We start from the raw sequence: 11,876 nt of genomic DNA on the forward strand, positions 1-11,876 counted from the left end.
GCACTTGAGGGGAAGAGCACTGGGTGTTGTATGGAAAACAATTTGACCATAAAATATAAAAAAAATAATAAAATATGGGCTAATATATTTTACATTAAAATCAATGAAAATACATATATCATTCATTCTTTCAGATTCTAGTTCTTCTTTGGGTTTATATGTAATTCATAGAAATAGTGTTTGACAAATCATGAGTGTATAAAGCCTCTCACACATGTATTTTCAGATTTAACCTTTATGTAGCTAGGGGTGACCTCTTCAAAGGGAATATAGAAAATGTAAACTCAAAAAAAGATAAATTTCAACAACTTGCCAGTGTGTGGTTGACAAAATCCAGCCATTAGCATTTGAACCTTTCTTAGAAGGTAGATTTTCTACAGTCCAGATAGAAAGTCCCCAGGCTTCTTAATATTAAGATAACCAAAAAGTTTAGAAATCACTTTCAGACATCTGAGCATCTGCTCAAATAATTATGTGGATTTTGAAAGAAGCTCTCTTTCAATACAAAATGAATCAGAATATTATGGAAGTAACACACTGCAGTGGACAGCTGGACAGACACTACGAAAGGACGTAAAACCTGGGGCTTTAGGCCTAGTTGTATTTATACATAGGAAGCTAACATAAGTAGCAATAGCAACGGATTTTTTCAGGAAACCTGGGTTCAGATTCAAGCTCTGCCAAATGTTAGCTGAGAAAACTTGGACAACTTAACATTACAGGCCCTCAGTTTTCTAATAAGGTGCAGGGTTAGCAAACAAATCAGTGAGACTGTGATTATGTTTAGGATCAACTTAAAGATGACATGTGACAAGAAGCTATTAGCTGGAAAGCGCCATACAAATTGAGCTATTTATTATGCATTTCTTTTGTTAATTTAAGTGGAAAATATTAAGGTTAATTATAAAAGATGATACATTTTACACCAGGAAAATATGCCTTCTCATCCTTTATTTTATTTTTTTTTCCCATATCACTGACTTGAATCTGTTAAATAAAATCACATTAACTCAATCTAAAAGAAAATGTGTTGGAGTCTTTGGCTTCTTACCAAATGAATGATCATTTTAAAAAGCTGTTCATGACTCCTGTTTGTAAATTGGAGAGAGAGAAATAGAGAGAGAGAGGCCATTCAAAGCCATTCGAGTATAAAAGATATATGTTTCTGCTAAGTCTGCCAACACCCAAATGTGGCATAATAATCAAAATGAGGGATGCAGGTAAAATAATAGTGCAGAAAGTTTTTAAATGATGTGAGGATAATTGCCTAGTACGTAAATATTATTTTCAATCAACAGGGGGTTTATTACTCATATTTCTGCTGTAAATATATTATGGCTATAAAACAGGTTTTCCTAGTGGGAAAGGAATTTTATATGTAAAAGCAAAGTGGGGGTCTAAAAATACAGAAAGACTGGAAATAGGGAAAGCATCTGATCTAATTAAAACATAGCTAAGATGATATATTTTTGGTGCTCCTCAAGAATGATAATTTATTTTTGTTTGATGTTTACCAAATGTTTACCAAAGCTATGTAAAATAATTTCATGATCCATCTTTGAGTCTTCATTATATTAAGAATGCATTTTGGTTTATTTCTTGCCTTCAGTGAATTTATAATCTAGATACATGTGAAAAGGAGTAAAGCCTTTTGAATTGTCTGGCATAGAGTTAAAACTCTATGTGAGAGAGTAAAAGAGAAAAAGAGAGCTCTGGATTATTTTAATTACAACAATCTTAGATGCCAGACTTTTTAGAATATTTTTTATTCCCAACATTCTACCTTACTGTTTATAAAAATGCACTTGTGACCAGATATGAAGTTCAGAACATATGTTCTCTAAAGGCAAAAAAATAAAGGGTTTAACTGTGTTGCTAACTTGTATGACCTCCTAAAAGTCTTTAGGCAGTGCTCCAAAATAGGTGACAAATATGTTTCATTTTGAGTCCTAGCTCAGATTCCTTGTAGGAATCTACCTAAAGCACCATGAAGAAGCCAAGACCTTCCCTATAATAAATGCAAAAGCATGCTGCTATTGTATCTGTCTGCATGCCATGAATGAAGAGAACAGAGCTGCAACACAAATATAACATTTGCAAATAAAACAACAGCAAAAACATGTCTAAGGTGCATGTGTCCTAGAAATTTCATGGAGCCTTAATGAATACTAAAGAATTTCAAAAGTAGTCAGAAATCCCTATTATAGGTAAGCCAAAGGAATCTTTCTTTCTTTTTCTTTTCTTTCTTTCTTTCTTCTTTCCTTCTTTCTTTCTTTCTTTCTTTTTCTTTCTTTCTTTCTTTCTTTCTTTCTTTCTTTCTTTCTTTCTTTCTTTCTTTCTTTCTTTCTTTCTTTCTTTCTTTCTTTCTTTCTTTCTTTCTCTTCCTTTTTTCCTTCCTTCCTTCCTTCCTTCCTTCCTTCCTTCCTTCCTTCCTTCCTTCCTTCCTAACCTTTATTTGGTTTTGAGAGACAGAGCATGGAGGGCAGAGAGAGAGAAAGAGAGAGAGACACACAGAAAACAAAGCAGGCTCCAGGATCTGAGCTGTCAGCACAGAGCCCAATGCAGGGCTCAAACCCACAAACTGTGAGATCATGACTGGAGCCTAAGTCCAAGGCTTAACTGACAAGCATCCCCCAAAGGAAGGTTTCTTATAGGTAATGGAAATTAAGCTGAAACTGAGAATGAATAAAGTTCAGAAAGGTAGAGAGGGCTAAAAATAACATTCCAAGTAGATGTCAGTGCCACAATGATCACATGAAAGCTTAAGGAGTACTGAATGGAAATTTACATTCAAGCTTCCTTATAGATAGTGTTTAAGCTTTCAGGCTCTGGAGACAGACTGCCTAGTTTCAAACACTAGTTCTACTGGTTCTGTGGTCCTGAATTTGTCCATGCCTCAGTTTACTCATCAGGAAAAAAAAAAGAAAATAGTAGTACTTATCCCAGAATAAATGGATTAAAGGATTAAATAAGATAATAACTACTTGATTGATACTTGCTATTATTACTTTAAGTTAAAGTTTTATGTAGAAAATCAGTAAAAGTTGGGTAGATCAAAGCTAAGTACACAGATTATGAACTGTTTTTATTATCTAGCTAAAGAATTCATATTCATGACTTTTTTCAGTGTTTCACACATTCTGTGTTGCTCAACAGTGGATATTAATAATTGCACTACAAAAACTTCATTTTGCAAAGATTTTTGTAATGGTAATATTCTATCTCACTAAACTTTTTTCACTTACAAAGATATAGTTAACTTAAAAAAAACCTGAAGGGAGGACAATAGCATTGAATAAATTTAATTAAAACACCCATGTTCAAAACTAAATCCCTTTGCCCCACTATACTCATCAATTAAACCCTTATTTTTAAGAGAGTAGGACATGTTAGTTCACAGGACAGGTACTAGCGATAGATACACAGTGGGATCCAATCCCGGTTAAATTATCCTTTTCCACAGATCTAAGTCACTCAAGTTTTCAAATCTGAATTTCAAACTTCTTTTCCTATGACCATTATCTTCTATCATTCAAGATATCTTATTCAATCATTCTACACTATTTTTTTTAATTCTTCTCAATGAATGCATTGATTCCTTTAACTTTACCCAACCTACTAGACTGGTTCCACATTTTTCCCTTTATAAAGCAAACTCCATTGACTTTTTGTCTGTTCATCCCTCTATTATATCCATCTGGTAAAGTGTTAGGCTAAAATCCATCCAACTGGCCACACTTTCTTTTCCAACGTTAGTACCAAGGACAAATTCATGCTTCAAACTTCAGCTGGGTCTTTAACATGGATTGTTTCCTTCATCAATCCTCAAATTGTACTTTCCAAATACTTTTCAAATTCCTACACCATCATATCATTTCTACCTCACTTTTAGCAATTTATCAAGTCTTTACTTAACAAATAAAAATAGGAAACATTAGATGGGAAATTATAGGACTTCTATCCATTGAATTTTGCTAACTATGTCTCCCCCTTGCCATTTCCATATATTTCATAATGCCACTATCTTTATCAGGAATGTGCTTCTTATATTACTGATACTTTTCCTTCAAAACTGGTGTTAGACAGCATATCTTTAGGGATGTACTAAGTTTGAAGTCATTGTCCCAATTTTGAACTCCCATTAAATCCTGTTCCGATGCATAACTTTTTTAAAAGAACTTGTTAATTGTGTGTGTGTGTGTGTGTGTGTGTGTGTGTGCGCTTTTAACCCCTTCCCTCACATTCTTCTATATTCACCTTGAGGGCAGGAATTAGATTTGTTTTAATCTTCTTTCCCTGGCCTTAACATAATACGTGCCATATACTAGATACTCAAGAAATATTTGTTGAATGAGTGAATAAATAAATTTTATTTTGTAAGGATTCTTTATTCTTCCATATCTAAGACAAGCTAACTTCTATGATGACTATTATTTATAAACAATGTTCTGTCCCTTCTCCTCTTTCCTCAGAGTATTCTCTACTCTAACTCCTTGCTATTAAAAGAGTGGTCTTCCTACTCTCTCTTACATTTTCTGGGAGCTTGTTATTGTTCCAGAAAACCAGCTTTGACCCTATACTTACCAACTATGCATTTTAATAGAGATGATTCTTACACACATTAGGTATTGAAAAGCAGTGCTCCAAAATAGGTTTGGTAATAAAAGTCCCTTGGGAATACCCATCAAACAGGAAGCTAATGAGAGAGTTGAGTGAAAAGCCAAAGTCATTGCTGAGAGACCGCTATTCAACAACCATGATTCTCCACTATCAGGTGCTATTCATTAATCCATTTTGTCAACAAATATGTCTCAGAACCAACTAGGTCCTGGAAACAGTTCTAGGCACTGTGATAAGAACTAGAAATCAGAGAATGAAGTTAAACTGTCTGGGAACTCATGATACAATAGGCTGTTCTCTTTTCATTGAAAACCTCTCTAGATGTTTATAACTGTTGAAGAGGAGTCATAGTTTAATTAGCTTCGTAAAAGGGTCCCTTTTTACTTAAATATTAATGACTGAAAGTGGTGGTGAGGTGGGGCGGAGAAACATTTTTGGAATATCAGGTGTGATTATTAATTTTCTGTATCCACTTGACTGGGCCACAGGGTTCTTAATATTTGATTAAATATTATTCTGGGTATGTTTGTTAGGGTATTTCTAGATAAGATTATTGTTTGCATCAATGAACTGAGTAAATCGGACTGCCCTTGCAAATGTGAGTGGGCCTCATCCAATCCACTGGAGGCCTGAATAGGACAAAAAAAGGGTGAGCAAGGGATAATTTGTTCTCTGCTCAGCAGTCTCTGAGCCAGGACATTGGTTTTACTCTTGCCTCTGGACTCAGACTAGAATTAGAACTACATAGCATCTGCTTTCCTGGGTCTCCAGTTTGCCAAGTGAAGGTGGTGGGACTTCTCAAGCTTTCCTAACTACTATATGAACCAATACTGAATATAGGGTAATCAAAATTAATTACTTAAATCTTTTGATAACTCTTTGGATCAGATTAAAATATGAGGACTGTTGCTTTTGAGTTCTTTTATTTATTTATTTTATTTTTAAAAAATGTTTTATTTATTTATTTATTTATTTATTTATTTATTTATTTTTGAGAGAGACAGAGACAGCACCAGCAGGGGAGGGTCAGAGAGAGAGGGAGACACAGAATCTGAAGACAGGCTCCAGGCTCTGAGCTAGCTGTCAGCACAGAGCCCGAAGCAAGGCTTGAACCCACAAACCATGAGATTATGACCTGAGCTGAAGCCGGATGCTCAACCAACTGAATCACCCAAGAGCCTCAGGAATGAGTTTTCTAAATGAAGCATTGTTTACTTATTTGTGGCTACAATGATGATGCATCATTGGAACTTTAATTTTAAAAAGGCAAAGTCATTTAAATGGAACTCCATTTCTTCTTCTGAATGATAATAGATATCAAGAATCTCTAATTCTTTGTATTTCTGACATAGAATGAACTATAATTATCAATAATTTCTTAGCAGTTTCTATACCCAAATGTTATTTTCCCATTACAACTGATCGGAATTCCTCTTTGTAAATTTTAGACCTTGAGTCTTCCACTTATCTATTATGCAAAGCGCAGTTGTAATTCTTAAAACCATTCATTATAGATTTATTATCACTGGCCTCTATTTGTCTAGACACTTAAATACCCATGACTTCTCTGCTGCATTTCTTAGGAACTCATTACATTTCTTTTATTTGTTTGGCACATTGATCTCAATTCTGGTCCTTACTTCCAGGTTCTGCCCTTTTATTACCCAATCTAGATAGAACAGAAGGAAGACCGACAACTTTCATTTAACTGTCAGGTCCTTCTGGGGTCCACTAGCTGCAGTAAAATGACTCTACATTGTATTTAACGAACCATGAAGATAGTAAGACCAATAAAAAAGTTTTCATGCCCTTAGAGCAAGAGGCTGGTCTCATCTTCTATTAAAGCTGTTTAACAGCCCACAACAACTGCCAGACATGGGGGAAAAGGTGAAATGGCGATGTAACTGAGCTACTCACCTCCCATAATGAAGCATCTGTTCAAAAAATATAGAGTGCTCTTTCTCAGAAACATACAAGGCAAAGGTGAACCAAGTAATGAAATAAAGACTCAATTAAACAATACATGTTCTAATTGGAATAGGAGAGGAAAAGTAGGTTAGAATGAAATAAGAAAATGACGGGAGGTATTTCAGCAATTTAAATGTTGTTCATTAGTGAGAATGGAAAGAAGTACACAGCCTACCTACTGCTACAGCAATTAGGTTCCACACAATTTGGCAAAAATAATATTAAGCAGTAGATAAAATTTTTGTTTGTTTTATATACACGATAAAATTCCTGTATTATTTCTACATAATGTTAGTGTTTGACCTCTCTCCCAGACATTATATTCTCCTCCCTATGTCTGGACACAATGGCTATCAGTTTAAAGGAAAGAAAACAACATTAGTAAGAAACAGTTAGGATGGTTGTGCATTATAAACACAGATACACTCATTTTCCCAGGAAGGCTTCTAACATCTCGGATTTGCTTTAAATTTTTAGGGCTTTGCTCACTTCATCTTAAAGCTAAAATAGAGAACTCATTGATTTTCTTACATAAAACAATGAAAGGAAGAATAATATATATTAAGTTTGTATCTATATGTTTTAATAGACAAAATGTTAACTGATAACCAGTAACCCTACGTATCCACAAATCTACAAAAAAGTGTCACATTGACCTACCTTGGTACTTAAATTTCACTACTTGTAGCTTTGATTCTTTGGATTATGAAACTTAGTGTCCAGAAGTTACCTATAAAATGTTATTACATTCAAGAGATAGAACTCATTAGGTTAAGCTATCATCATACAAGGGTACTTTGCGACATAAATTTCAGAAAATTATGGGTGATATTATGTGGAAACCAGAAGTAGGCTGCCGAAGGAAAATGACAGCTGGGTCACCACTGGCTTGGAAAGTGAAAGAGTAGATGGATTTCTGTACAGAATTGATCTCTTAATGCGGTGTCATATTATAAGGGACAGTCATTACCTGGAATCATATGTGGTGACCCCAGGTGAAGGGATTGGGTTAGAGCTTGAAGTGGTTCAAGACAGGCTAGCCCTGGGTAAAGGTATGACAAATGGGGCTGTGAGCTGTCAGGTCTTACTAAAAAGGGGAACTGATATTAAAACGTACTTTCCTTCAGGGAGTGATAGGACAATAAATACAAGAACTAAGCTGATAAATGAGAAGGTATCAAAGGTTGATTTGTTTGTTTGTTTGTTTGTTTGTTTATTTTAATCTATGTCACAATTTTGCCTGGGTTTGCTCTGTGGATATGAGTTCATTTCCTGTGGATGTTTCACTAGGGAGATTTATTTAGAAGAGATTTAAAGCGCATTGGCATCCTTCAAAGTGACTGTATGCAGAGTATGCAGAGCCTATAAATACTAACAATAAATTGTTATTAGGTTAAGTAAATGCATTTTAATCAAACCAATCAAGGTTTTTATTTTTCTCTTTATAAAAATTGTCTCTGAAGTGTCTACCTTTAGCTTTCCAAAACAAATGAGAAAAATCTCTGTTATTTTGCTTACAAGGAAACATCATTGTTTATGGCTGCATACATCTCTCCATATGTATTATAAGTTTGCACTAAAGGAACTTTCCTTGGAGGGTGAGAATGGACTATCCCTTAAAAAGAAAATGTAAAGGCATTATGCAGGTAGGTATGGCATATGCCTGACCTTTTAAATGTATATCCAAAGTTTTTATGGGTTGTGTTGTTTATGACAGAAGTCCATCATGCCAAGAAAGTTAAGCCCGACTGTGTCTTAATGAAAGCAGATCTGACCCAAAATTCATATGTCCATTTAAAAATTCAGTGCACTTAAAATATCCCTTTAGCTCTTGGTTTGAATAATAGAAAAGCTTTGTTTTATTGGCCTCTAGCTATATAAGTATAGTCAATGTTATTTGCCCTTTAAAATTCTTTACACAAAAATCCATTCATCTAATTTATGCCAAAGCATTGTACAACAGGCTTAGGATATAATCATCTGCTAGTACCTCAATAAATAGTTACTATGTATTCATCAGAAGTTATTATTAATCACCAATTTCTTATAATGGCTATCCTTATGTCTTTCTAACAGCTTCACTCTGTCAATTAAGATATTGTGGACTGAGTTAAGAATTTCATTAAGTGCCTGTTTTCTAGAAGGAACAGTTTTGTGAAAAAAATGCAGACATATGCATGTAGGCAATATGTAATTGCCTTATTATTTCATTGCCATAATTCTATTTTAGAACTGGCTTTAGATATCCATCTTTAAAATTAACCACATTAACGAAAGCTTGAGATTTATTCCCCTTTAAAGTGCATCAAAATATCATATAAAATAGAAAAGGCTTATCAGAACACTAATTCTGCTGTAATTTCAGTCCCAGTCTTCATCCCTTAAAGTTGTATCCAAGCAGCCAAATTAAAGGGAAGGTTATAAATGCCAGCCAGTGTATTTTTACCCAATGAATTAATAGAGCCAATGGAGATAATATTTTTTAAGAAAAAGCAAAGCCTTGTGTATATTAATAGAGTAAATTTAAATAAGAATAAATATTTCATTCCATTGATTTAGGTCACGTCTTTTGGTAAATACTGAAATGCCACTTCCCAAATCATTTCATACGTATGCTAAGGACCAACTCTATATTAAATACCTTGGTAGGTACTGTATGAAAGGATAGAAAGAGATATGATCTAGGCCGTTCCTCAAAACACATGCATCCTTGCCATCCTTGGATAAAGAGAAAAGGCCTGGCCAGAACCAAAGATTCAGAAGTCGGAATCCTTCTGATGTGAAGTGCTGCGAGGAATGAGAAGGAAACTGGCCAACTCTCCAAACAGTTGAGCAGTTGTAGGCTTATACTATGCAATTGTAAGAAAATAGGCAAATGGGAAGGAGAAACCTTATTATCTTACAGAGAGAGAGAGAGAGAGAGAGAGAGAGAGAGAGAGTGAGGAAGGGAGAATTAAAGACCAAGTTCTCTATTCATTTATTCACAGCCTAATTTAAAAAATAAATTAAAATTTTAAAAACTAGAATGAGAGGTACTAGTAAAAAAATACCTAAAGTCTCTTTTAGTTCTAACAATACATTATTTGAGATAGTTTTCTACCTTCTCAGTGACTTTTTTTTATCACTGTTTCTGTTTTTTTCTCTGTTGACTTTTACAGTTTTTAAACTTGATTTTTACTGTTTTTTTTTTCTTTGTATTCATGTTTCCTTCCTCAGATAATCCAATCATTCCCATTCCTTAAAATTTCATTTCTATTTTCTCTTTTCATAAATCTCTATTTTTTACAACTCTCTAATTCTGAATCTTCATGCAAGCTCCACACTAAATGCCTATTCAGTGGATGCTTCAATTGAATACAATGCTTCCATTTGGCTAGTCTTTCACTGTCTGTAATTCATTAAGTATAAATTGAAAATCATCACTTTACCATAACCCAGTCCAACAGCCCTACTTCTATATTTTGGTAAAATTCTTTGACACTCTATTTTTCTTTCTGATTTTTATTTTTTGAATAATATCTTCCTAATCATTGTATCACCAATGGATTTATTATACCCATCCTGGGCTGGGTCAGCCCAGTGCTAGTTCTATATGCCCAGGCATGCACACTGACAGCATCAGATATAATAATGGAAATACAATACTTTATTAAAATGTTCTTAATAAATTTTTTACCAAAGAAGAATATGAAAAGAAAATAAAAAGCAATACTTTTCAAGGATAATTTCTATGTCAAAGTTAGAGTACAAATTGCATCGAAGTGAACATCTTTGAAGAAATGAGAATACATAATAGAAAATGCCATATTTGTACAGACTGCCAATTAGAGACAATCATAAATTTTCAACAAAATTGAGCAAAACTAAATTTTTTACACATTGGAAAATATTGCAGTACCGTTTAAAATTATGGTAACAACACATTTGACATACTCTCAGCTTGCTAAACAATAGATAAATCATATAATATTACCAAATATTTTAACTCTATACTTAATGTACTTGCAGAAAATTTCCCAAGTCTTACTGCCCAGTTTTGAATGCATTCCTACACACTTAGCAAAGTGCTGTCCAAAAAACTGAGGTGTGATAGTCATCCAACTTTGGCTTAAGTCATCTTCATTACCACTTGCACATAGCCCTTGCAAATCACAATTTACAAACACTAATTATTGGATTTTGGTCTTATATTACATAACATTAATTGGTTTTCATGTTATGTTCAAAATTATCAATGTTTTCAATTCAAAATTAAGGCCTCTACTTGAAGAAAATTATAATGTAGTAATAGAGTTTAGAAAATCAAGATTTTTTAAAATTTTTAATGTTTATTTATTATCGACGCAGAGCATGAGTGGAGGAGAGGCAGAGAGACAGGGAGATGCAGAATCCGAAGCAGGCTCCAGGCTCTGAGCTGTCAGCACAGAGCCCGACGCAGGGCTCGAACCCACGAACGTGAGATCATGACCTGAGCAAAGTTGGATGCCTAACCGACTGAGCCACCCAGATGCCCCTAAAATCAAGATTTAAAAAAATCAATCTTATATTTAAAAGGAAAGCAAAGCAAAACAAAATTTTATAATTTTTGTCTTCTCTGTCTTTTTTTTTTTTTTTTGGTCAATAAGGCTATCTACATGACACATCTATAGAAAAAAATTTACTGTTTGTGAACGGTTTAGAGATTATTAAGAATTACCATCTATTTTGAAAGTGAGGGTGAAAATTTATCTTGAATTTTCTGTAAATACAGCATTATAGGAACTCAATATGTTGAAAATATTTGAAAGTTCTCAAATTCACAAAAAGGGTGGCATATTATCCATTTTCTCACAGGATAAAAAGTATGGTATCAACATTTCTCTGTTTTTTCCAACATCAAAAGCGGAAAGTGAACACTAAAGGTAGCAGTAAAGGAGCACATGTACCCCAATGTTCATAGCAGCAATGTCAACAATAGCCAAAACATGGAAGGAGCCCAAATGTCCATCACCTGACGAATGGATCAAGAAAATGTGGTATATATTCACGATGGAGTACTACATGGCAATGAGAGGGAATGACATATGGCCCTTTGTAGGAAAGTGAATGGACCTTGAGGGTGTCATGCTGAGTGAAGTAAGCCAGGCAGAGAAGGACAGAAACCATATGTTTGCACTCATAGGTCTAGCAGGAAAACAAGAGAGACCTAATGGAGAACCAGGGGGAGCAGAGGAGGGAGAGAGAGTTGGGGAGAGAGAGGGATGCAAAACTTGAGAGACTATTGAATACTGAGAATGAACTGAGGGTTG

Source organism: Suricata suricatta, chromosome 8, assembly GCF_006229205.1.
Source record: "Suricata suricatta isolate VVHF042 chromosome 8, meerkat_22Aug2017_6uvM2_HiC, whole genome shotgun sequence".
NCBI lineage: Eukaryota > Metazoa > Chordata > Mammalia > Carnivora > Herpestidae > Suricata > Suricata suricatta.